This window comes from Fukomys damarensis, unplaced genomic scaffold (genome assembly GCF_012274545.1).
Source record: "Fukomys damarensis isolate Sample0158 unplaced genomic scaffold, DMR_v1.0_HiC HiC_scaffold_28, whole genome shotgun sequence".
Lineage (NCBI taxonomy): Eukaryota > Metazoa > Chordata > Mammalia > Rodentia > Bathyergidae > Fukomys > Fukomys damarensis.
This window is the reverse complement of record NW_022900940.1, coordinates 36,225,387-36,251,042: the sequence shown is the minus strand read 5'-3', so window position 1 is coordinate 36,251,042 and position 25,656 is coordinate 36,225,387. Positions and strand designations below refer to the sequence as shown.

Here is a 25,656-nt window from a genome sequence, read left to right as displayed (position 1 = left end):
AAAAAAAAAAAGGCACTGCCAAAGAGAGAAGGAATTTCCCATACCAGGAGCTATTTCTTTATTGACTGGATGACTTCTTTAGAAAGAATGTTCCATTCATAAACCTGTGGAGCCTACCTGTGCCAGGTGCCATGCCAGTGCAGAGTGGTGAGCCATGCAGGCACAGTGTCTCCTCTGGAGCTTGAAGTCTAGTGGTATATCGAGGCATTACACCAGTAAACACTTAAACATTATGGCAAGTTGCAGGAAGCACCGTAAAGCTATAATAGAGGGATTCTTTACACTGAGTAGCCAGGAAGGGTATAACAGATGACATCTGTAACTAACAAAACCTTGATTATTTTGAGTACTTGGAGATCTTTTTATCTTAGGTGTGAAGGTCTCTACCCAATGCAGGGGATGACGTGAATTTGCTCTAAGCTGTCACTGAACTCTTGTTTACCTTGGCCAGTAATTGATTGTGATGAATGCCAGGTAATCTATTTCTGGTCAATAAAATGAAAGTCAAGGTCTTATGGTTCGGTGTTTGCTATGGTTTGGATGAGTGTCTGCCAAAGGCTCATGTGTTAAATATTTGGTCTGCAGGTCATGGCATTGTGCTCTGGAAAGGAATTATGGGACCTTGATCTCTTCCTCATTTTCCCAGCGAGGCCCTAAGGTAAGCAGTTTGCTCCAACACACACTCCCTGTCATGGGGCTAAGTTCTCTCTGTAACCCCAGCTCAGTCAGTGGTTATGAGGAGAGTGCTAAGTTAAGATGTTGATTCCATTCTCCCTGGCACAAAAAAGTGACACACCTCCATTTCATACCTTTGCTTACAGAGATGAAGATATAATTTTTATTCCCCATTCCTTTTTATCCCCGGCTGTTGATAAGAATTCTGTTTCCTTTACAAATATTTCTTCCTCTCAGACATTAATACAGGAATTCCTCTGAGGGATTGTCTTAGGAGAGGTTGCAGGGGATAGATAAGATTATTTGTTCACTGATAATAAATGGGCAAGGATTGTCCATTTCTCAATCTTTCTGAGGCTCTATCAAGGGAGAAGATTTTACTCTCAGTCTCAGCAAGAGAGAAACTACTGGGGAGGTCAAAAGGAATCTTGTTAGGAACGGAAGCCATATTTATTAGCTGCCTCCCAGGTTTGCTCTCGTAGGACCTTCAGCCTCCTGAAATTTATTCTTTTCTGGGAACCTGAGGAACATATCTCAATTGTGCTCTTAAAGAAGTCCTCTTGGCTGCCTTGTCAAAGGCACCTTGTTTCTTAGTCTCCTTGGTGATTCCCTTTGGTGAAGTCCATGATGCCTGTCCTTTTCCAGGGTGTCTTCATTGGCTGGGCTGACCTTGTCAGTGATTCCAATACCCTGGGAATCCCTACCACTTCCTCTCTCTGTTTTTACCACAGTTTGTCGTATGAGGACCAACTCCATGTCACTTTCATCCTATGGCTCACAGTGTAAGTGGGAGAGCAGCTCTTGGAATATTTCCTTGCTCTGAGTTTCTCAACCTCCTCAACTCTCAGATGAAAACCCATGAGGGACTTGGCTAAGGGCAGATCTGAGTGACAGCAGCCTCTTCCTCCAAGCCCCCCACAGTGACTCTGAGTTGTCCCTCCCTTTAGATCTCTCAGATGTACCATAGGATCACATCTGGGAGCTTGGCTTCCCTGTCCATTAGGATTTACCACTCAGAAGGCTTCCAGATGTTCCTATTCCTGTTCAGAGCGTGGTCCAGAGGAAAACAATCCTGACTTGGTGAAGATCATTAGGAAGGATGCTTCAAGCTGAGAGAATGGCATACAGTCAAATGTGTGGAAGAAGAGACCGTGTTTTGGGAGCGGTAGGCTGAAAACTGTAGAAGGCATGGAGCTTCTGAAGTTTAGAGGACTGAGATTGATGAATGGGAATTAGTTGTGCTCTGAATTGGAGCCCCAGACCCAGGCAGTAAGGAGTTGGTGGCAGTTTTTCAGCAAGGGCATAAGGCAACACAGCAACTGGAACAGCAGGGCTCCAAGATGAGTCCCAGTGATTCTTGCCGTCTGGTTCTCATGCTTTTGTGTAGTCCCTTCCCACCCGAATATTGAGGAATATGATGGTCAGTGTTTCTAGTGCTTTTGTGTTTATTCATGGATACACACAGGGTATCGAAAGATTTGAGTCACCCAGCACTCACTCTCCCAACTGAGGTCCCATAAAGCTGTGATGTGAGCAGAGATCAGTGCTCATAAAGAGATAAGCAGAGAGTGGAAACGGCAGGGACACTGCAGTGTAGTGCAGAAAGCTCAGCTCTGGCTTGAATCCCAACTCCGCACTGGGTAGTGGAGCGGCCTCTGCAAAGCATCCCATTTCCAAACCTTATTTTTCTTTTGTAAAATCAAGACTATAGGATCAATCAGAATGAGTCCATTTTAGGATGAGAGATTATAATTTATGTGACATATGTGTGTATGTATATGTGTTCACGTGTATTTATACATGTAAATTAATATCTCCTAGATTATAAATACATATAGATTGTATTATGTGTGTATATACAGTATATGTATGTGTGCATATATAATAAGATTTAGTTATTTATTTCTCCAGAGTAGTGTTCAGAGTGACTATAGAAGATAGCTATTGTAAATAATATAATTCAGCTGTATTCTGGTCTGATCCAGTGGTGAGCATGCTATTCTGTCTGCCACTACAAAAAAATGACTAAAATGGAGAAGTCCTGTGAATGGCATGTGCAAGGCTAGAAAATTTGACAAGGACTCAGAAGAGGTGAGCTGAACATTATTTTTCAACTGAGTAAAGTGAAGTCAGAGCAGCCATCACAGCAGTGGTTGGGTTAGACATCCTGGAACCAGACCAGTGAGTAAAGTTGTGAGAACTTGCTCTAGGCAAATTGAATTTCAATTCAACAAATACTATTTTATTATATTTTCTCAGCTCCTGCTAGATTTAAGGACTAACTCTGTGGATTTCAACCTGGCAGAGGCACAGCAGTATACAGTGAGCCCCCTCGGGTGATGCTGCTGAATTTTTGTCTATGTAAACAATTTGTAATTGCTATGTTTTTATAATGAGCATCGCTGTTATTCCAGCGAAAGCTGTAAAAACACAGAGTTGAGTGATTTGTGTGATGAGCTGGACCTCAGGGCACAACTGGCTGGGATAGAAAAGGTGGTTCACCAAGACAAATAGACAAAAACCACATGAACACCAGCATGCTTCCTGATGAATTGGAAGAGTGCTGACAGGAGACGATGCTAAAGGGAAATCAAATAAGCAGAACAGTAACTTGACACAATCCAGTACCTTCAAGTATCTCCAGAAGCTCTTATAATTTGAATAAATGAATTTGCTGAATCATAGGACATAATACCAAACAGCTTTCCAAAGTTTTGGTGCCAATTTACACTTCCATCAACATTGCTGGTTACAGTTTCTCTATACCTTCATCAGCAGTTGGTATGATTGGGCTTTTCAATGGGAGCTTGACTTCTGATTGGAGAATCTCAAGGGCACAGAACACAGAAGTTGCTCTTCACTGGCTCTATACAAATTTTAGGGTTTTTTTTTTTCTAGTATGGTAAAGAATGCTGTTGGTATTTTGAGTGGGATTAGTCCAAGGAATCCTGAGCAACAAGAGCAAAGCAGGAGGTTTGCCAAATAAACTCCTTCCCCTCCAACTTTAGGTGTCATTTTGTCTCAGCAATGAGAGAAAAGTAATTAAGACAATTAACTGAATTTGTTTGTTTGTTTGATGCTGGTGATTGGACTCATGTTCTCATGTATGCTAAGAGCATGCTCTACTACTGAGATACCCCTCCCAGACTCGAAACTATGAGTTGCCCAAGGCAGCTCTGTTCCAAGCTGAGAATTAAGTTCATATCTGCCCCATGTGTCTCATTCTGGACCTGATATTCAGTGGTATCGGTGACCCATGGTCCTGTCATGGTGGAGGTTAGAATTTCCCAAGGTAGTAGACAGAAATATGACACCTCTTAAGACACGTGTTTGGAATGGGCATATTTTCATTTCCTCTCATATTTCATTGGCCAAAGCAAATTATATTAATTATATAAAGATCAACATCAATGAGTGTGGCATATCATTCCTCTGGGTAAATGGGGTAAAGAGAGAAAGTATTTGTTTAAGAGTAATTTTGTCTGTTGCAGCGGGGTTGGGGAATCCTGAAACATGGAGAGTATCAGCCTGGGAAGGATCTTGGAGGCCATAGGAGGAAACGAGTGGGAATGGATGAATCCAGAGAATGGGGTGGTCTTTGACTTTGGGGGAAGTAGAGAGTCAGAGCCAAAGCCACAGAATTGAAAAGAGCAGTGAAATCCCAAAGGCCAGTGGTGTGTCCAGGAGGAGCAGGAGCTGAAGGAAAGACATTGGTGGATCCAGGATTTTGCCTGCGAGCCAACAGCATTTTGGAAGAACCATGCTGCCTAGTGTAAGGGTACAGAGATGTATGCTTGTTGGGCGATCTCAGGTCAGGAGGTAGAAAAAAAAATACTCCCAAGATTTTTCTGCACTCCTCGTCCATATACTTGTTTTCTTCAGTTTTACTTTTCTTTGTCCTTCCTCTTGCCCTTTTCGCTGAGGCCCACTCTTTCTCTCTCTAGCTCAACGTTCCTTTTGGACCACATCCTTTCTTTGCTTATCCACAAGGCCTTCCATGGGAACACATAGGCATCCTTTGGAGAAACTGATCCCTTAGTATGAGTGAAACAACTTGGCCGGCTCTGTCTTAACTCGGAAGTGGGAGGTATGGAGTAACCAGCTTGCCAAGGTACCCACAGTCCTTGACATCAGTTAGACCAAGGCTGGGACCACCACTGTTGTTTGGAGCTTATTAGTTCTACTGCTACAGCACACATCATTGGAAAGTATGAAACAAGCTTGAAAGAGGCGGTATTGTTTCTGAGTATGTGGGTCAGCTGGGGGATAGGTACAATAGGCTAGGTAGTTCTGGACTTCTCGATTAGCTCCCTCGTGAACATTCAGCTGGGAGGGACTGATTAGGGTGGATGAATGGGAAATGGCCCTTCCCCACATTTTTCTCTTTCCCTCTGGACTAGTGAGCTAACCCACGTATGCTCTTGTTAACGTAATCACAGAAGTACAACAGAACAAGCAAAAACCTACAAGGTACCTTGAGACCTAGACACAAGATTGGCAGGTTATGCACTATTCAGGGCTGGCCAGGCCTTACTGTAGTTTCAGCACTCACTAGACAGACTCACAATTCAGCAACGCTGTTACACTGCCAGCAAACTTTACTATAGGACAAGGATGTGGATTAAAATCAGCAGTGGTAAATAGGTGCCCAGAACAGGGGCTAAGAGACACAAGGTGCAAGCTTTCACTTGTACTCTCCTCACTCAGTGCTGGATTCTCCTAGTAACACACACAGTGTCCCCAGCCAGGCAAGCTCACTCGAACCTTAGAGTCTAAGGCTCCTGTTTGGGATGGCACATGGGCATGACTGACAGCCACAAGGGCTCCCAGCCCCTTCATAGTCAGGTTGATGCCATGTAGCCCAAGGCCCCCACCATAAGTCACATTGACTATCTGCCACGGTCTAGGTCCCAAGTAAACAGTGACATTCTTAGAAGACAGGCGTTTTCTGAAGACTTGGAGGTTTAGCTTTCAGGAGCCAGAAGCTAGATAAAGGTCAAAACCTTTGGAACATGTAGAGTTGAGATCACCCAGACTTGGTGAGTTAGTTCTTTATTGCACAGGTACCTTTTCCCTCATTCTCTTGACCAAAACAAGTTCTGTGGCTGGACCCCGAGTTAGAGTAGGAGGACACTAGAGCTGTACAGCAAAGGGGATAGAGAGCAGAGGGGTAAAGAATGGGGCCAATGATGCAGTTTAACATGAGAGGACTTGGCTGGGTGAGCCCTGGGCTCACATTTGGGCAGCCATGGTGGCCGTCATGGCCTCAGTGCTCCTAAACCCCTGTGCTTTCCATGTACCATTCTCTACCTTCCCACAACTCTTCATCTACTCAGAAAGTTCGAGCCCAGTCTTCAAGATTTTGCTCCATCATGAAATCCACCCTCAAGCAAAGCTGGTGGTCCTCTCTTGATCAGATGACAATCAAAGTAGTGAATCAGGGCTCCACCTTGTCTAATGCTCTGTAATGAGAAGACAGCTCCTTTACTGTTCTCTCTGTGTGTCTGTTCCCTTCTCTCAATCATCTTCAAACTCAGTTTCACCCAAGACAATGACTTACCCAGCCCCAGGTGTGCTTCGGAGACTCTCAAACCAAGCGTCTGGTTATACTCTTGACCAAGACCTATTCTATGCCACAAGTGGAAAGTACAGATCAATTCTTCTGAATGCTGTTTTTAGTCCCCAGTTGTCACACTGCCCACTCAATTCTTCTCCTCCTACATGCTGAAGCTATATCCACTACTGCACTGAATTAGTTAGAACACTTTACAATTCATGCCTCATTTCCCAGGCTTGTAAAGTGCTTTATGAACAAATATATTGCCTTCTCCTGGGTGCCCAAGGCATGGAGATAGGGTTGTCGTACACATAGTTTGAATCAGAGCAACCCCTGGGCCTCTCTCAAAGTAAAATCAAGCCAACAAATAACTTCATCTGACCCCAAAGATGTCAAGTTCTTCTTCCTAAACATCTCTTCTTCCACGAACCCTACTTAATCCCTTAGTAGGAAGGATTTGTCCCTAGTCTGAAAGGGCCACATGTCCCCTCCATGGAACCCAAGGCTACGGTGCAGTGGTGCCCTATAAATGTTTCCTCAGTGACTACTCGTGATAGCCGGTAGATGGCCTCAAACAGCCTCAGTACCTAAAAGTCAGGTCTAACTTGGGAAGAGAAAGATATCAACTTGAGTTCTGTGTGAGCCCATTCCTGCAGGCCCTAAGCCAAGGGATGGATGCGAATAATAGGCTGCCCCATGAGGATACCAGGGCTGAGATGAAGAGGTTACTGTGCCATGTGAGTGGCCCATGGAGAACTAGATTGCAGGCCTTCTGAGAGTGAGGATTTGTCTTAGGCAGCTTTGTATCTGCAGGGTTCAGTACAATGCCACTCACTCCGAGCTACCAAGACCAAACCAAGTTCTGAGTAAGGAGTAAGAAGCAAGCCAGAAGCCAGATGAGCATGTAAAATAAGGCACTAAAAATGAGAGCTAGGACTGGAACAGTAGGGAACGATGGGAACTAAAACAAAGGAGAAATTGCGTGCCTAGTTCAAAGCTCTAGCTTTCAGGAGTTTGTGACAAGAATGCCTTCCTGGTGGTGTCTGATATTGCCAGATCTTTCTTTTTCTCAAAAGACTTCAGGAATCTCACATTTTTAAAGTGAACTATCCCAATTTTAAAATGTTGGTGACTAGCTAAAAAAAAAAAATTATTCAAATATCACTGAAACTAAATGAAATATGTCCAGAAGTAGTATTTAGTTTGCTGGCTACTTGTTTACGACCTCTGACATGGACTTAGCTAAACAACCAGTGTACTATAAGGACCATGGTTCAAAGATGCAGCCTGCACTGATCGTGTTGTCACATCCCTGAACAATGGCTTCCTCTGAAAGAGCTCACCCACATATCCAGTGCAAAGCTCCTCTATTCTTAAAGGTGTGACATGTCCCCATTCCCTTCTCTGGCAAATTAGTTGAATGAGGGGGTGAACTTAACTCAGAGACACTGCACATCTGGCTGGAGCTGGGTGGCAAAGCGCTCCCAGGGTCTGCTGTCAGCAGCCCAGATGCCATTGGTGCTCTAGGACATTTTCCTGTACCCAGTGCCTCTCACTCCCTGGAGCCATCGTGGAACCAACAGCTGGCAAGTTCTGGCCGAGCCCAAGCTGAGATGGAGAGAGCAGGAGAACTTGTGTGGGCAGCGCTTTAATTCCAAAAGGATTTTCTTAGCTGGGCATTTTCTGTGGCTCCCAGTCCAACAGCTGTATCCAGTCCACTACCCAGACTTCAGGAAAAAGAGGTTTTCTGGTCCCCTCAGTTCCTGCCTGTTGTGTGAAGTTGGGCGATTCACACCCCTCTCTGTCACTGGTTCCTCACTGTGGAAGATTATTGTCAGTGATTTTTCAACAACAGCCTAACTTTTTGTTTTGAATTCTGATGAAGCTTTATAGCAAAACCTCAGAACAAAACAAATACAATAAGGGAGTTTCCTCCAGAGCTGCAATACTTCTAAGCTTAACTGGGCCATGTCAGTGCTAACCAAACCTCTCATGCAGGTTCTAGGGAACAGAGTTTGTAAACTACAGGCTATGCTTATTTTCAAAGTCTTTTCCAACTGAGAAATACCCTTCCTGAGACATTTATGAGCAATTTCCTATAGATTTCCCATCAGTTCACGTTTTAACTACAAGTGCAAGGAAGGCTACTTCTCTGAGGCATTTACTGGAGTCTGCTGGTCTTACAGAGATTAGTAGATGCTGTAAAGGGTAATAGCTGTGATCTCCAATTCTCAAGAGTCAGGATTAAGGTTGACCTGGTGAGGGAAGGAGGGGAAGTCAAAAAGAAAAAGAACCTTGGCCATATTCTTACCCTGTATTCTAACCCACAGCTTCTCTCTGATAAACACAGAAGTCTCACTGGCTGAAAATTTTTAAGGAATCTCCAACCTCTGCTTTGAGAAGCTTTTGTCCAGCTTTGTCCTCTGTAATTTGTATTATGGACAGTAGGTATTGTTTTTCATGTTCCAAATAAAAATTATGTAACAATAGTGCCTAATTGGCCTTGCTTTTTCCACAATACATAACTGTCACCCCAGAGAATGTGATATACTGTGCTTCCTCCACTTCCGTTTTTCAGCTCAACCCTCATGGCAATCCCTTCAAAAAAAACAAAAAAGAAAACCAAACTTGATTCTTTTTCATTTATACTTGAGCCTTTCCTCACTTACAAAGCTTGAGGACATAATATGTAGAGCGTGGGCAAAAGATTCATGAGTTTAGAGATGAAATAAAATTGGCTTTGAGTTGGTCATTGTTGGAACTGGGTGATGGATACAGGAGGAATTCTTTTACTGTCCTGCCACTTTTATATGTTTTGAATTTTTCTATAATGAAGACGTTAAAATGAAGATAATGTTACCTACTTGTGCGTTGCCACTGAGTATTTTACCCAGTCACAGACCTAGAAGCATTTGACAAGCACTGTCATTTGCTGCAACACATATGACCTTGGCTCCCATGCCAAATTTGTGCTTCTCAACTGTAACTTTTTGTTGCACCAGAGTCTCACATGGCGCCCCCTTAGGAGAGATGACAAATTGCAGCAGTCCGAATCCTTGATTCCAGAAAGCTCCTAAAACTAGGTTCTTCCTGCAGGAGCATTAGAAGCTGGTCCAGGCCAATGAAAGTCTACTCTAATCCCAGATACAAAGGGTTAACTCTCTGCTCCTGGAATGACTGGACTTCCCTTTGGTCATGCTGCTTTTCAGGCTCCTGCCTGTACAGTATAGGTTTATGTGACTTTGAATGGAGTTCTTGAATACACGGTGGGTGAGCCTAGCAGCATGTTTGAGAACTGGTTACAGTTGGCTTCTCCATCAGGCTGAAATAACTCACCTGAATTCTGAGTGGTGTGAAGAAAAGGCTCCAGTGAACAGGGTGCTCAGAGGATGCACCTTTCGGATGCTGGGACCTCCCAAATGTAGAACCAGTAGGGCAGGTTCTTCACATGGGGGAAGAGGCAGGGAGCAGGGTACCAAGAGGACTGATATCCAAATAATCCGTCTGTGGCAAAATGGCTTCCAACTAATTAAACATAGAAAAACCTCTTTTAAGAAAGATAATCCTATTGGATCAACTTGCAAGATTTTTCCAGCCAGCTTCTGCCTCTCAGAGCTTCAATTAAAAGCTGTTTAGCAGATGGTAGCTCTGAGTCACAAAGTTAGATTCTCTGGCAACCATATATGCTTTTTTGGTTTCCAGGGGATCCTTGCCAGGTATGGCCTTGGAAGATGGGTGAGAGTGCTTCCTTGGTGTGAAGCTCCACACCAAGCTGAGCACACCAATAACAGGGACTTCACAACCATCAGTGTGATAGCAGGAAGGCCTTCCAGTTCACTCAGAAATTTGGAGGCCCTGGAAGTCATAGTACATCCAGGCTGGAATGGAGCTTAAACATCATCTAGTACAACTCCTTTGTACAGAATGGAAAAATTGAGGCTCAGGAAAGATTACATGTGGTCTGTTTAACCTTGTCTAGTAAGGGCGAAGCAGAGTCAGGAGAAGGACCACTAAGGCACTTCTCTGTTTAATTTGGGACTTACATTCATAAAGTTGCCTGTGCCTTTCCTTACGCTCATGGAACATCTTAAAGGCTGTGCCAAAGACCTGACAGATTGGTCAGGAAAAGCCCTGGTCGCACGTCAGCCTCCTGCCTCATCGCAGAACAGAACCAGGACCCTCAGAAATGAGACTTCATCACTCCTCTTCTTGAAGCTACCTGGTAATGTTGCAGTTATAGCTGCTCCCGGGTGCTGTCAAAGAGAGACAAAGGCAGGCACTAAACGTAGTCTAAGATAGATTTTATTTTTATAACGTTACTATAGTAAAGGAGAGATCTCAGGAGAGCCTGAGCTCAACCAAAACAAAAGGTCGAAGGGCTATGCTAAGGGGAAATGTTGGGGTGAGCTGAAGACAGAGTTCTGAAGGATGTTAAGTGGGAGAGTTGATGTGATTGGGCCGCCAGTGTTTGCCAACCGGTGCTCACTGAAGTTGAACTTTTACCCTTCCACAGGCCCTGGGAGATAGGGTGGCGGGAGCTTTGTCTTTCTTGATGTTTACATTTCAAAATTATGGAGACATTTCTAGGAGGTAGGAGAAAATCAAAAAGAAAAGCAGAAAAGACTTAGAATTGTTACTTTTTTTTAAAAAAGTAAATACTGAGAAAAGGGAGGTCATGGCCTATAATTAAGTTTTGCAACTTTGCCTTTGGCACCTATGCCACTTAATTCTAAATGTGCCAGTTAACATTAATTGTCTACTTGACTGGATTAGAAGACTCCTGAAGAGGTGGTTGGATCGTGGGGGCACTGTACTCAACAGTGAATTAATCCACTGATGTTTGTAGCTGACCGTGCTGTTCAGTAGTGGGGCCCAGGTGGGGAGAGTGGGTTAATGGGGGCTTGCCTTTAGAGGGTACGTCTCCTACTGACACTCAGTGTGCTCTGTTTCCTGACTGCCATAAAGCAAGCAGCTTTGCTTCACCATTCCCTTCTACCATGATGTTCCTCCCTTGCAGCCAGCCGACCATGGACTGAAACCTCTGAGCCAAATACATCTGAACCCCCCCACCCAAGTTGTGAATGCCAGATATTTTGTCTCAGCAGTGGGAAATCTAACTAATGCAGCAGCACTGACTTTTCTTTGTCAGGAATTTAAGAGGCCTGGAGTTGTCATCCTAGGGATGTGGCCAGGAGCTGTTAAAAACTATACTGGTGTTGTTTCGAGGCTCTCAGTGTGGCTGGTGGGTGAAGCAGTTCGTGCTGAGAAGCTGTAGTTCAGAGTTTGTAGGCCAAAGTCAAGGATTAGATGAGAGAGAATTCAGAGAAGCCAGACTGGTTTGGTCAAGGACAGAATGTTTGTCAGTGCTGCTGAGACTTACATTTCTTAGACAGTCAGGAAGTTGATCAAAACATTTCCCCGTATTTCTCACCACAGTTTAAGCCTATTTCTTCTCATTCTTTTTGGTGGCTGGAAGTTGTTTCACCTTTTAAGTTGTCATGGATTTTATTTATTTACAATCAACCTTCCAAAACTTTAAAAAAAATTGTTTGGAATCAGAGCCCACATTACATCTTTTAAAATATCTTCCATTTGTATCTTGTAAGTAGCTGATTTGATAATCATCGATTCACCAAAACCCCAAATTACGTTACCTGTTCAGTGATGCTACCCAACTTTTCTTGGCCCATATGCTATTTCTGTAATCATATCCTTGGCTGTTTTTCTCTGAACTGTCTTCTAACATGAAAGGCCAAAATAAGATTAAATCTCACACCTCTGTGTAGTCCATGAACATTCTTTCAAAAAGGTCTCCAAGAATTCAATTCATCGCACTTTTGTATAGGTGTTAGGTCCTGGGGAGAAACAGATCAATAGGTCAAGGTTCCTGCTCTTAAGTGAGTTAATCAGGAAGACTAACAAGTAAATCCATAATTCCAGTATTCAGTGAGAAGCTCTGTACAGGAGGTGTGTGCACAAAAGGGTGCGGGACAATTTAGTTTGGGTAAGAAATGGCTCGACAATCTTCCAGAAGAGAAGGAAAATCCTGGGAGTCGTTTATCCAGGGAGAACTCTTAAAAGAAATCTATAAAGAAAAAAGATGAGAAGTGAAACAAAGATGTGGTTTCTACTGATGTCTAGCCTTAGCCTCATCCCAAGGTAAGAAGAGCTGGATGTGAGCTGTCCCATAGAGTTGTCCCGCCTACCTCAAGGAGGGCAGGCCTTTTACCCCCATCAATGTCAGTGATTGGCTGCAGGCTACTCCCAGGGGATAACGTGCCTAATCTTCTATATATTTCTGTGAGCAGAGGATGGGTCTCTGGAGAAGAATATAGCTTGAAGTGTTAGAAACCAACACTCATAGAAGTGGATTAGGTGTACCTGCCTGGCTATCAGAGGCCTGGGTAGGGCACTGTCAGTCTCTACTTCAATTCCTAAGATCATTCTTGAAGAGGAGGGCATTCAAAATTAATTATATGGGGGGCTGGGGATGTAGCTCAGTGATTCCAGCACCTGCCTCGCAAGCACAAGGACCCAAGTTCGATCCCCGGTACAAAAAAAAAAAAAAAAAAAAAGTTTGGGCCAGGGATTTAGCTCAGTGGTTCCGCTGCCTGCCTCACAAGTGCAAGGACCCATGTTCAATCCCTGGTACCAAAAAAACCCCAAAAGGATAGAAATTTTGCCGGGCATGGTGATGCATGCCTGTAATCCCACCACTCGGGAGGCTGAGGCAGGAGGATTGCTGTGAGTTTGAGACCAGCCTGGGCTACATAGTGAGTTCCAGGTCAGTCTCAATTACATAGTGAGACCCTGTCTCAACAACAACAACAACAACAACATCAACAACAAAATTAATTATATGGGAGGGGAAATGGTAGAACACTCCAGGGCAAAGTTACAGAGGGAAGAGAGATTGTGATTCATCTGGGCAAACAAATTGGTATAAGTGGCATGGAGAAAATGGTGGATATTTTGGAAGGGGGTGTGTGTGTGTGTGTGTGTGTGTGTGTGTGTGTGTGTGTGTGTGTGTGGCAGCCCTTATTAGTGGGCAGGAACACCTTCCCCATGTTGGGTAATTGTCTATCCTTCCCTTATTGTGCAGGAAACTGGAGTGAGAGTCACTAGAGAAACTGACCCAAGAATGGACAAGAACTCTTGCTAGACACACCAGAGATGACTCGCTGAGGTTGTATATAATGTTTGAGCAGCTCCAGTTCACAAGGTTGTATTAGCTACTCCCCTCTCCCCGCCATAGTAGGAGATATCAAATCATCTCAGGCCCATTTCTTAGAACAGGTACTTGATTTGTTCCCCTTGCACTGAAACATCTGAAAAGCCCAAATATGACGATTCATTGTTCTTGCTCCATGATTTTATTTTTTACAAAGCCTATCAGTCTCTCTGAAGGTTATTAGCTGGCTCTGTCCCTGAATCCATTCTCTTCCAGCCGAGCTGTTTGCTCAGAACCTCAAGTTCTGTCTTACATTCGTAAATTGATAAATTGGTATTTTGTTCTGTTTTTCTCTCTTCTCCAGAAGTTATTTTCTTTTGAAAAGATATTCAGTGTGGTAGCCTTTGTACCCCTCTGGGACCTCGGTCTTCCACATATTCTCAAAAGCAGTAGCTGAGTGTTTTGCAATAATACTTGTCAAATGCTTAAATCTCCCACTTTTTTAGTTTACATACAGCATGTTCAGACGATCATTCCTCTGTGGCGTTGTTTAACACACACCTTCTCACCCACACCAGAACAAGTAACTGGTGTGTGATTGCAGTTTAATCTTTTACAAATGCACCAATGAAGCTGCATGACTAAGAATCTGCCCTGAACTTAACTGTTAAGGGTGTCAAAAGATTATGCAGGGCTTTTACTGCAATAGTGAGTTGGGGTGTGCTCAAAAGTGATTGGATGGAAGCAAACTAATAAATGGTTAGAAACAGTTGTGAAATAATAGGTTGATAAATGCAAAACAAATTACAAAACAGCATGCAAATGCCTAGATGTCTTGCATAAACAGGATATCCTTTCTCATTTTTCTAACAACCTAAATAATGTTTTCATATCCTCAGGAACTGTTGCAATTTCCATTTTCACTTTGGCGGTGTTTCTATATACTTTTCAGGCCATTATATGCATTTTAATTTGCTCTTTCATTCTATAAATACATTTTAAAGTTCTTGTGTGGCAGTCACAGTCAGGTGCTGGAAATAAGATGGACAAGGCAGTCAGGGTCTCAGCTCTCACAGAGCATACAGTTTAGAAAGAAAAACAGACACTGAGGAAATTATTTAAATAATATTTATATAACCACAGTTGGGATGTTTAAGTAATTAAAAAATAGTACAGTTGGCATTCATATTCACAGGTTCCACATATGTGGATTCAACCAAACAAGGATCAGAAATGTTCTAGAAAAAATTATAACTGTACTGAATATACACAGACTCTCTTCCTTGTCATTATTCCCTAAATAATACACAGGAACAACTATTTATGTGGCATTTACATTGTATTAGTTATTGTAAGTAACCAAGAGACGGCTTGAAATATACAGGAGGATGTGCATAGATTATATGCAAATATTATACCAATTCTGTACGAGACTAGAACATTTGTGGATTTTGGTATTCACAGAGGGTCCTGGAAACAATCACCACAGTCTGAGGGATGACTGTAGTTCTGATTATCTATTGCTCTAAAACAAGCTATCCCAAACCTTAGTCATGAAACATCAATAAGACTACAATATTGATACTCTCTCAACAGGGCTAGCTCAGCCCTGATGAACTTGGCATCGGTTAGGGTAGTGTAACAGCTGGCTCTGGAATTGCTTGCAGGAAAACTCATCACCTGTCCAGCACTTGATGGCTGCCTGACAGGACCTCAGCTAGAGCTACCAGAACACACACCTATGGCCTTTCCATGTAGCCTGGGATCCACCACGCCATGGCAGCCAAGCCTTTGGAGTATGTCTTGAGGAGTGGGGTAGAAGCCAATTCCTTTATGACCTAGACTGAAGTCACACATTGTCACTTCTGCCACATTCTATTCAGTAATGTGGTCACAAATGTCTGCATAATTTCAAAGCGAGGAGAAATAGACAATACCTCTTGATAAGGAAGTGGCAAAGTTTTAGAATAGCATGTAGAAACAAAAGTATGGCTATGGCAATTTTTAGAAAACACAATCTTTTGCAAGTGACTACAGTAAGTCCCCAACTTACAAATGAGTTCTGTTTCAGCAGAACATTTATAAGTCTGATTTGTTCATAAGTCTACAATGTGAGTCGTGTATACCATTGATACAAATATACAATGTAAAGCATAAAAAGACTTCACACTGGGCCGGGGATTTAGCTGAGCCGTTCAGTGGCCTGCCTTGCAAGCGCAAGGACCCAAGTTCAATTCCCGGTACCAAAAAAACAAACAAACAAACAAACAAAAGACTTCACACTTTCCATGATCTTGTCCTTTAGAATTGCGCCAATGGTTAAATGATTCGTGTTATAAAAATGAGTGTTGTCTACCGTCTTTCGACTCAGTCCAGTCTCTCCATTATTTTCACTTTGGTTTCCATGGTTATTGCTTTGCACTTCCTAGAGGTCCCGTCCACATCACCACTGCTTTTCCCCTTGCTTCCGGACATCCTGGGCTCTGACTGAGCACTGTACCACTGTACATCATCGCACTGTACAGGAAGCACAGAGCAGCACAATTGCAACAATGTCCGGCAGACATGTGAGCTGTTTTCTGTGATCTGTTAGCATCTACAAATGTTCATAATGTGAGTTCTGCTTGTATCTGTGAAAGCCTGCAATTTAGATGTTCATAATTTGAAGGGCTGAGGATGTAGCTCAGTGGTACCACGCCTGCCTGGCAAGCACAAGGTCCTGAGTTTGATTCTGGAGCCACAAATAAATAAAATAAGTGTTCCTAAATTGCAGACTTATTGTATGAGAAAGCTAAGACCAAGAAGTGGCTTTTGAGCTGGGACCTAGAGTATGGGTAGGAGTTAGCCAGATGAAGGTAAAAGGAATGGTGGAGGAAAGGAACCCTGTAGACTGTGGGTCTGGATGCAGAAGGAGCTTGGCTGTAGGAAGTTCTGAAAGGAAGCCAGTGCATCTGCAATGCAGGGAGCCAAGGGTCATTGGCAGAAACTTGCAACAATTTAAAGTGCACAGCCGGAACCCTTGAGGTGCCATCAGATAACACCCTGCTTGACCAACCTTTGCTTAGTCTCTTTCTTATCTGCTGATGCATAACAAACGATCCCAAACTGACTGGCATACAAGAGCAACGTCATTTTTATTATTTTCTCTCATGGTGCTGGGAGTGACTGGGTTCAGCTCAGCACTGTTGTTTGGGGTCTCTCGTGGCTGTAGTCTAAAGGAGGACAACCTTCCTCACTCCTATGTCTGGTATCTGGCTAGGAAGAAGAGCTGGTGCTCCTCATGCCCGTCTTTCCCTCTCCCTGTCACTCTCTGGTGTCTCCATCCCTGCAGCCCCTCGGTGGTCAGACTTGTCATAGGATGGCTGATGACTCCCAGAGTGAATATCCCAAGACAAACCAGGAGAAGGTGCCTTGCCTTTTCTGACCGAGACACTTGGACATCAGACAGTGTCCCACGGGGATCATTCAGAAGGTCACAAAAGCAGTTCATTTTCAAGGGGAAAAGTCATAGACTCCTTGATGTGGGGAGTCTCAAAGAATTTTTAGACATGGCTTTAAACCAGCCCACCTAAAGTGACCATCTAACTCACTGTGTACAGCAGGATACTTTTGAGAATCAAAGTGGGTATTTCTCAGGCATGAACTAGGGCTCTCCTTTGTAAACCAAGACTTTTGGTCACCTTAATGTCCAAACATTAAGATCACCAAGCGTTTTTAAATTCCTCTGTCCTCCTGACATTCATTTTGTCATTTTTAAACATACCATTTACTCACTAGAATTCATGCTTAAAATTTTATTTTGTTTCTTGATCATTTCTTATAGATCGTGTGTATTATGTTGAGGTTGGTTTTTCATGATGCGTCTGGGACTTGAGAGCTACAAACCTTGTCCCATAAAATCTTTCATGCAAACTCGGACAATCACCTGGTAACTGTGGATGGATGTACTTAGGATGCCTCCTCTCTGACGAATGTCAAGCAATAGAAGAATTTGCTTCAATAAATCCTTCCAGAAATTTTCTTGGCTTGGTGGTTAAAAAACACAGTGATGACTCATCGGTTGAAATCAAGTCCATGATCCCAAAAAAGTGTTTTTATAAGAAAAAAGTGGGTGTTTTTTTCTTTCCCCAAGGGCAGACTGCATAATATTTGGTGCTTCTCTTTTCTGAGTAATGTATTCCAGCTCAGTGGAAAGTGACAGCTTCAGACTTGAGCCAATAATGTTTTATTTTCAGAGCTATGCATAGTACTTCCTAGTCCAAGGATCTGCTCTTGCCTACAGCCCTATGGAGAGTTCAGCCATCAGACCATTTCACTCCAACACAATCCCCATTTACCTAGCTTCCCCTTGGCCAGCTACCAGCCTATTTATTTATTTATTTATTTTTAGGACCTTGGAGCGAAAAGAATGCCTACAGAGAGCATTTGGAAATAGCATCCAAGTATAAATAAACAAGTCAGATTTATTGTCCTTTACCAGCCTAAACATAGTTAATTCATCTCTCCTGATCCTGCTCTCCACTCAGGAGTCTTTATTCTTTACACAGCTCTCTACCATAAAACATTTTTTCTGTTCTTTCTTTCCTAAGACTCAATAGTTCTGAAAGAAAGCGATGTGATTTGTTTCTGATACAAAAAAAGCAAACATCCCATTCTGTTCCATTTGTCTCCTTGAAAACTTCCACAAATATCTCCTTGATAGAAGACAAAAATGCAAAGCTTACCCTCATTTTTATTCACAACTAAAACACAGAAAAAGCTTGTGTGACACCTGAGCAGTACTCTGGAATGCATATGTTAAGAGAATATTTGAGAGAGATATATCAAGAGAGGTAAAACTAGGAACACAGTTAAAAGAACCAGAAGGGATGAAAACAACAGCTTCTCAGAACAAAAGTGGGACTGGACTCAGAGTGACCAGCTGCTATCGACCAAAGTATACTCTTCTGAAGTATTTGTGTTAAAGCCCTAACCCCCAGTGTGAATGCATCTGGAAATGGGCCTTTGGGAGATACTTAGGCTCATATGAGGTCATAAGGGTGAGGTCTTCATGGTAGGGTTAGTGATGTTACGAGAAAGATAGCAGAACACTCGCTTCTGCTCTGGTGTGCACTTCTCTTTCTCTTTTTCTCTCCATCCCCAGCTCTGTCTCTCTCCCTTCACACCCTACACCTTGGCATGCGAGCACACATTAATGAGAAAACAAGATATATAAGAGAAGTAGTTATATATATGATTAGTAAAGAGTACAGTAATAAGACAGACATCTGTAAGCCAGGAAGAAGGTCTTGCAATAACCCAACCCTGGTGATACCTGGATTTTGGACTTCCATCCTCCAGAACTCATCAGTTGGATGATGTTTTGTTATGGCAACCTGAGCTGACCCAATGGTGCCACTTTTCCTGTGATTTCGTGGTTTCTTGGGGTGTGGAACTTCTAGTTTGTCAGTTCACAGAGTCCCAGGAAGAGGATGAGCTGGTCACCCTAACTGGAGTTTTCTACCCCTGCTCTATCCCTAAGAGCCAGGTTCTGCTCTGGAGCAGGAGAAGGTCAAGGTGAACGCAGTCAGACTTGGTCGGGGGGGGGGACAAGGCCAGAGGGACCATCAGCCATCTAGACTTCCAGATTCAGGGTGCTAGCAGATGTTTGGGATAAAAATGTGGCCATGACTAACATATTGTTAATGGCACAAAATATGGAGGTAGAACCCTACTCTACAGTGAAGGGATCATTTAACTTTGTAAAGCGAAAAAGGTTCCATCCAAACACTTAAGAACCCTTTTGGGTTCTTCCAAATAAGAGTTCTTAGGAGTTAGGAGTGATCTAGACAAATTCCAGGGCTGCTCCTGTTCTCTCATGGCTCTGTTCTACCCCCTCCCCCATTGGGCATTGACTATTGAAGTCCTCATTGACCCTCTCTACCCCACATGTTTTCAGACCAAGAGGTCAGTCTCACTGTGGTGTATAGAACAGAAATACCTGGATGGGCAGGGATGGGGTGGGAAGTTACTTATCAGGGCAGAGGCTCCTCTCCAGATCTCCATTTTCAAGGGGAAAAATATCTAAAAGTTGGAAAAAAGATGCATGATTTTTCTTGGCAAGCCTGCCTAAGGGTCATTCAACTTTCTGGTAAAATTACTATTTACTCAATTTGATATAATATAATTCTTTCAGATTAGATCTAATTCACTGAAATGGTGACACAAAGATTTTTTACATAGTAATAGTGCTAATAATTTGTGCCTATACAGATAAAAATGACTTCTGTTAGGTAGTGGAGATAGCCCTAAAGACTGGAGTTTCATTGCCCTGAAGAAAACAACTGTTATGGCTTGTATCTAGATCCTCTCCCCTGCAAAGCCTCATGAGGTCATGGGTAGGGCTTTTAGGATGTGACTGGATCTAAGGTGTTTGATACCAGGGTTAAGGGCATGATACTAGGACTAAAAGTGTGTAATTACTAAAGTAGTTTACTAATTGGTTAAGCATGGTCTCATTGTGGGTAATGGGAAGACCCACCCTGGCTGTGCATGGTACACCCAAAAGGCTGGAAGGGAAAAAAGGGAGAGGCAGGCCGCTGCTGCTGCTTTCTTGCCTTGTGCCTGTAATTCCATGAACTATTTCTCCTCTGCTTTGCTCTTCTTCCATGTTGCCCTGCCTTGGAGCCAGCCAACTATGAACTGAAACCTTTACAAACTGTGAGCCAAAATTAATCTCTCTTCCTTTAAGTTATGGGTGTCAGGTATTTTGTTTCAGCAACACCAAGACAACGACCAATTTTATATCTTAGAGATTTATTCCATAATTTTTCTTTAACCAGCCATATATACCTATTTCTCTTATATATCCTGTTTTTTCATTGATGAACTAAAATAAAACTGACAGATAGTCATTATGTATTTGTCTGAGAATTATGTTTTATGAAAAGTTTGAAAATTATACTTTTTACTGTTCTATGATAATATACTCATTGTTTTGTTTCCTTGGGACCCTACTCAAAACTCGGTGGTCACCAGTCCTCTTCATCTTTCTGTCCCTCAAACATAGAGAAAGTTTGGCCTTTTCTGAGGGCTGTGGTAAGTGGCATCTTTGAGTGAAAATTCTTTTAAAACATGAATTACTCAATGCAGAATTATAGATAATAGCAAAATCTGGAAACTAAGATGCCTATTTTAAAAAGTGGAAAATTACAGTCTACCAAGTTTTAATATTGTCATCATATAAGTATTTATAAGTGTCATCATCATAAAAACTATTGTAGCAATATGGAATGTGTTCAAACTAATAAGTTGTGAAAAGAGTAGTATGTACAACATGCACTGGAATATAAGACAAACACGAACAAATCTGTGAGGGGGGGTTATTATGGTAGGAAGCTTTTGAAAGTTTGTTTTTTCCAATTATATTTAACATGACTTTGTCCTTTCAATGAAAAAAAAGGAAAAAAGAAAGTTTAAAACCAGAGGAAGCACACCAGTAATATAATATGTTCATGTTGCATGACTGATACAGATAGTTATGACCTGTTGCTCATGAGAGTTTAGTCATAAGCTTTTAATGAACAACTGTCCTGAAATCTCCCCTAACTTCGCTACTCCATTACTCCTTTAAAACTTCGGACCTCCAAGGTCATTTTCAACTCTTTTGTGCTATAAGACTGCAGTGAGGCAAGGCCAAATCCTTTGTAGATGAATCTTGGTGGTACAGGACTTTGGGGAGGGGAAAGTAGGCTTCTGCAGGTTTTTCAGGACACAGGAGACCCAAACTCCAGACCCAGGCTCTGGGACTTTTAGCAGTGCTGTGTTTAAACCCCTGAGCAGGCTCTCAGATTCCCCTAGGGGACTTCCAAGTATAGCTACTCATCTCTGGCCTCATGGCACTGTCCCTGATGCCAAATATTCTACCTGACTTACCTATGAATCCATACTTGGGCCAGAGTGCTGAATACGTAGCCGTCATACCCCAAACTAGGACCTCTCACCACACAGCCCTCTGCCCTCCTGTCCTCTCTCCGCTTAGTGGAGTTTGCCTGGCTCTGGAGAGCCTTCCTGCCATGCACTCTTGCCTCACTCTGGCCTCCCTCTCCTACTGAGGACAGATCTTTTCCTCCGCCCTCTTGGAGGAAACCACAAAAACAAAGCCAGAGCCAGCTTTGTTCTGAGGGGAATGTTTTCACCCCCGTCCTACTTCATAAAGCTCTTTGGCCTGGAACACAGGCAATGAAATATTTATGAGACTTCCCGGAGGTGCCCACGCAGCGGGCCAGTACCTGCCAGCTCCTACCTCACTTGGAGTTGCTTTCATTTCTCTGGCAACTGATGTTTTCAAGCTAGCTCATCTTCTAAGTGTGTTTATTTACAAACAGACTTTACTGATACTCTTTAGAAACTCCTGCTTTCTAGGCCTCTGAACCAGTTTCTGTTCAGTGAATCAGAGCCATGTTTTATTTTATATATGCCTTCTTAGCTCTTTTCTAAGCACAGGTCCCAAACATATGCTCCTGATGGGTAGGGACATATTTTATATGTATTTATAGCCCAGCAGCTAACCTGGTGCCCTATAAAAAATAAATGTCTTTTGGCAAACTGAAAACAATCCAAATGCTTATCAATTAAAAAAATGGATAGACAAATTGTGGTTTATGTATAATAAAATGCTACTCAGTAATAAAAAGGAATGAAACACTGACACCATGCAACAACATGGGAGAATCTAAAAAATATGGCAATGAGCAAAAGAAGCCAGCCACAGAAGAATACTGTATGCTTCCGTTTATACAGAGGTTTAGAACTAGCAATACTAATCTATGTGCCAGAGGCTTGTCATAGACAGGATGTTTGTGTCCATCCCAAATTCATATTTTGGAACCCTAGCCCCCAGTGAAGCCCAAACCCCCAGTATTTGTAGATGGAGTCTCTAAGGAAATAATGCAAGTTAATAAGGTAATAATGGTGGAACCTGATCTGGCAGGATCAGTGCCCTTATAAGAATAGATAGCTGAGAGCTCACACACTTTCTCTACGAAGATGTGTTGAGGAAAGGCCGTGTGAGGACAGAGAAGACGCTACCTATAAGATAGGAGGAGAAACAATAGGCCAGAGCCTTCCTTGGGCCTGGACTTTTAGACTCTAGAACGGTGGTATTTTGTCATGACAGCATAAGCAAACTAAGATAAGATCAGAATATTGGTGACTTAGTTCAGGGTGCTGTAACAAAAATACCATGGACTGGGTGACTTAAACAACAAAGATTTATTTCTCACACTTCTGGAGGGTGGCCAGTCCAAGGTCAGTGTACTGGCGGACCCAGTGTCTGGTGAGGGCTCTCATCCTGGTTTGTAGGTGGCAGTTTTCCCATTGTATCAGAGAGAGAGAGAGAGAGAGAGAGAGAGAGAGCGAGAGAAAGAGAGAGAGAAAGACTCCTCCTTCAACTACCATCACATTGGGAGTTGGGCTTCAATACAGAACTACTGGAGGGACACAATCATCCACAGCAAGTGGTCACATAGGAGAGGTGTTATTGACTGGACTCAAAATGTTCTAGAGTGAAGGAAGTGTTCCACATCTTGATAGGGTGATGATCACATCGATTTTTACATACATACTCAAAAAAGCTTTGAGTTGCAAGTCAAATTAAATGTGTGCATTTTGCTGTATGTAAATTATACCTCAATAAAGAACTGATAAAAACTGTTGAAAAGAATGATTATTTTCTTCCCATGACTCACATTTCTCTAACAGATCAGTTTGGGAAGATTTTTCAAGCATCCATTGTGTGAAGTTTTACGCTACAGATATTAGGGGAGGGCAGCAACTCTGGGTCCCTAGGTCTTAGGGAGCCTTTTTCAGCTCCAAAAGCAGTATCTGGAAGTCGTCAAGTCATAGCCACTGTGCCAGATTGTATCGAATGCTAACAGCTCACTAAGAGACTTTTTGACACTGGGGCAGCCAAATTAACTCCGTGTTTCCATTGAGGCAGCTGTTGCCTGATTTCTTTGGGAACCGGCCAGACCTCAGATATGCTCAGCTACTAGCAAATACAACCAGGAAAACCAAGAAGGAAACGGGAAGGCCAGGGCAGAAAGCCCTAATGAGATTTTAAACTGTGCGATTCTGACCTTATGCGCTCCCTACACTCAACCAAAAGAAGGTGAAAAACTATGTACTCCCACACCATAGCAGGACTTCTATGCACTGTGCATTGTTAATGGCGTTTTTAGCATCTTGGGACAAAAATTGGGAATTTTTCCCACTTGGTTCCTACTCCTTCTTCCCAGGACTTTGGCAGTGCCATGAAATGCAGTCAGACACCATCTCAGAAGCATTGGAAACGGGGAAAGATCTAAAGGTTCTTTCTCAGCAAGAACTATGTCATTCCCTTTGGGGACTCCAGACTGTTTACAACAGAAAACCCCCAAATCTGTTTCCATTAGAATTACGACATTCTAATAAAAGTACTATGCAGCACGTGTGACACTTACTTTTCCATTGTGCCTTTAGCAGACATTGTTAATTCATCACAGCACTATTCATCGCTGAGCCCAGTTCCAAAATCAGAAGTGTGCTGAGCCAGCTGGTACCAGCTCATGAGAGCTGAATGCTTAATGTTTTTCACTAACCTGTCATTATGTTAAATACACCTGTTACTAAAAATTAAATTATATGAGATTACACTTAAATTACATTAAAAGCAAAGGAAATGAAATTTCAAAATTCATTGCCCCCTTATTGTTTTACAATACTTTACTATTATCTATGGTCCCAAGGTAGTTACCTGTATGATGTCCGGAAAGTGGTACGCTGTTGTACACCTCTTTCCACCTCCTGTTTCTGGCTTGAAGTAGGCCACAATAATAGAGTATTTACATCACAGAAATTGGCTAGTTGTATAACTCAGAGCCTCCCCTACCCACTCCTACCCACTAAGAGCCAGTTGTTAGACATTTACCAGCTCACTCTTGCTTCTGATGATGCGAACTGTATCAACCAAATTCCCGCTGCCTGTGATGGAGGAGGGAGTGTTGGTCACCATAACTTTCCATCTAAGGTTTGGCATAGAACGATGCAACTCTGAGCACTAAATCCAGCCGTACTGTGGCCAGCTCTGCTTTACCTTTTATCAACATAAGGCTTGCTCAGGAGCACAGGTAGCAGTCTTCTCTGGAGTCTTCCAAGAGATGCCTGAAAGAGTCAGTCAAGGACAACAGCCCAGACTGCATCAAAGTCAGAAGCAAACATGGAGCCTCACAGCCAGAGAGCTGGACAGAAGCTGGGCACGAGGGAGGCAGTCAGCTCTTTAGTGAGACCCCAGAGCTGATGGAGAGTCCTGCCCAGCCAGCTCAGGTTGACAAAGCCTTAAACACAGGCAGAAAACAAGCCCACGGCTCAAATACTCTGCTTCCAGGAATTGTAATGGAAATTCTCGTCTCTTAATTTTAGGCAGAGAAACACGTGTGGAAAAGTCTGTACAAGCTGGGCCAAGTTAGTGAGTTACAGGCTGTGTGGAATGGTTTGAAATTCTGCCTCCAGGGTGGGCCACTTCCAGCTTCTGCTACCTCTCACTTTCTTCCCTTTTTAAAATTTCTTTTATTTAAAATCTACTGCTCTAAAATACTGGCCTTACTTTTCGCTATGCAATAGAACCCCATAGGAACTGCTCTCCAAATGCACATTTGGGGCCCACACCCTCTTGGTTTTTTGTCTGAGAGCTTCTAGAACTAAACCTAGGAATTGGCCAGGCCTGTGAATCCTGGAAGGGGGAAAAACTCTTCATTTCATTGTCTTTTTTCTCTGCATAATGGCACCCTGGCAAAAGAAGCAGGAGCTACTTGGCTGGAATAGAGTAAAGGTGGGAAGTTTGCCTTGGGGCTGGGGTGGCAGGCAGGACTGAGTACACAATTTGTGAGGACCCAGTGTAAAAAAGAAAATATGGGTCCTTGTTCAAACACAAGTGAGGGTTTCAAGACAGTGACAACAGCATATGAAGACCCACCTGGGTCCTACAGAGCCTGAGGTCTGTGCCCAGGCCAGATGCCAGAAAGCTAGCCTTGGGCAGGTCGCAGTTCGAATGTGGAGCCTTGTGTTGTCTTGAGTATTTGTAACCCGACACACCCCCACCTCAGTTTTCAAGGACCAAGGCTCCAGGCAGAAGTCAGTGAGTCTGGCCTGACTTTGAAGGGGAGCCATGGTCTCAGGGACCCAACAAGGCAGATCTTCAGGCTAGGAGAAATTGCATTTTCTTCCTAACTCCAGA

General features: G+C 43.0%; 1 protein-coding gene and 1 long non-coding RNA gene across 3 annotated transcripts in view; one reads left to right on the top strand and one right to left on the bottom strand.

Annotated features, from left to right (window-relative positions):
- Positions 1-25,656, top strand: part of Galnt15 (polypeptide N-acetylgalactosaminyltransferase 15) — a 192,091-nt gene that overhangs the window by 100,663 nt on the left and 65,772 nt on the right. The window contains exon 9 of the mRNA XM_033756961.1: positions 586-658. The gene's annotated coding sequence lies outside the window, so the exon portion shown is untranslated. The remainder of the gene's footprint in view (positions 1-585; positions 659-25,656) is intronic.
- Positions 10,228-15,219, bottom strand: LOC104854296. Of its 2 annotated transcripts, none has more exons than XR_778039.3 (3): positions 15,143-15,219; positions 11,887-12,087; positions 10,228-10,485 (listed from the first exon to the last, which is right to left on the bottom strand). It is a non-coding gene; the product is annotated as an uncharacterized LOC104854296 (long non-coding RNA). The 2 variants fall into 2 exon arrangements; XR_778038.2 differs by lacking the exon at positions 10,228-10,485 and adding an exon at positions 10,610-10,815.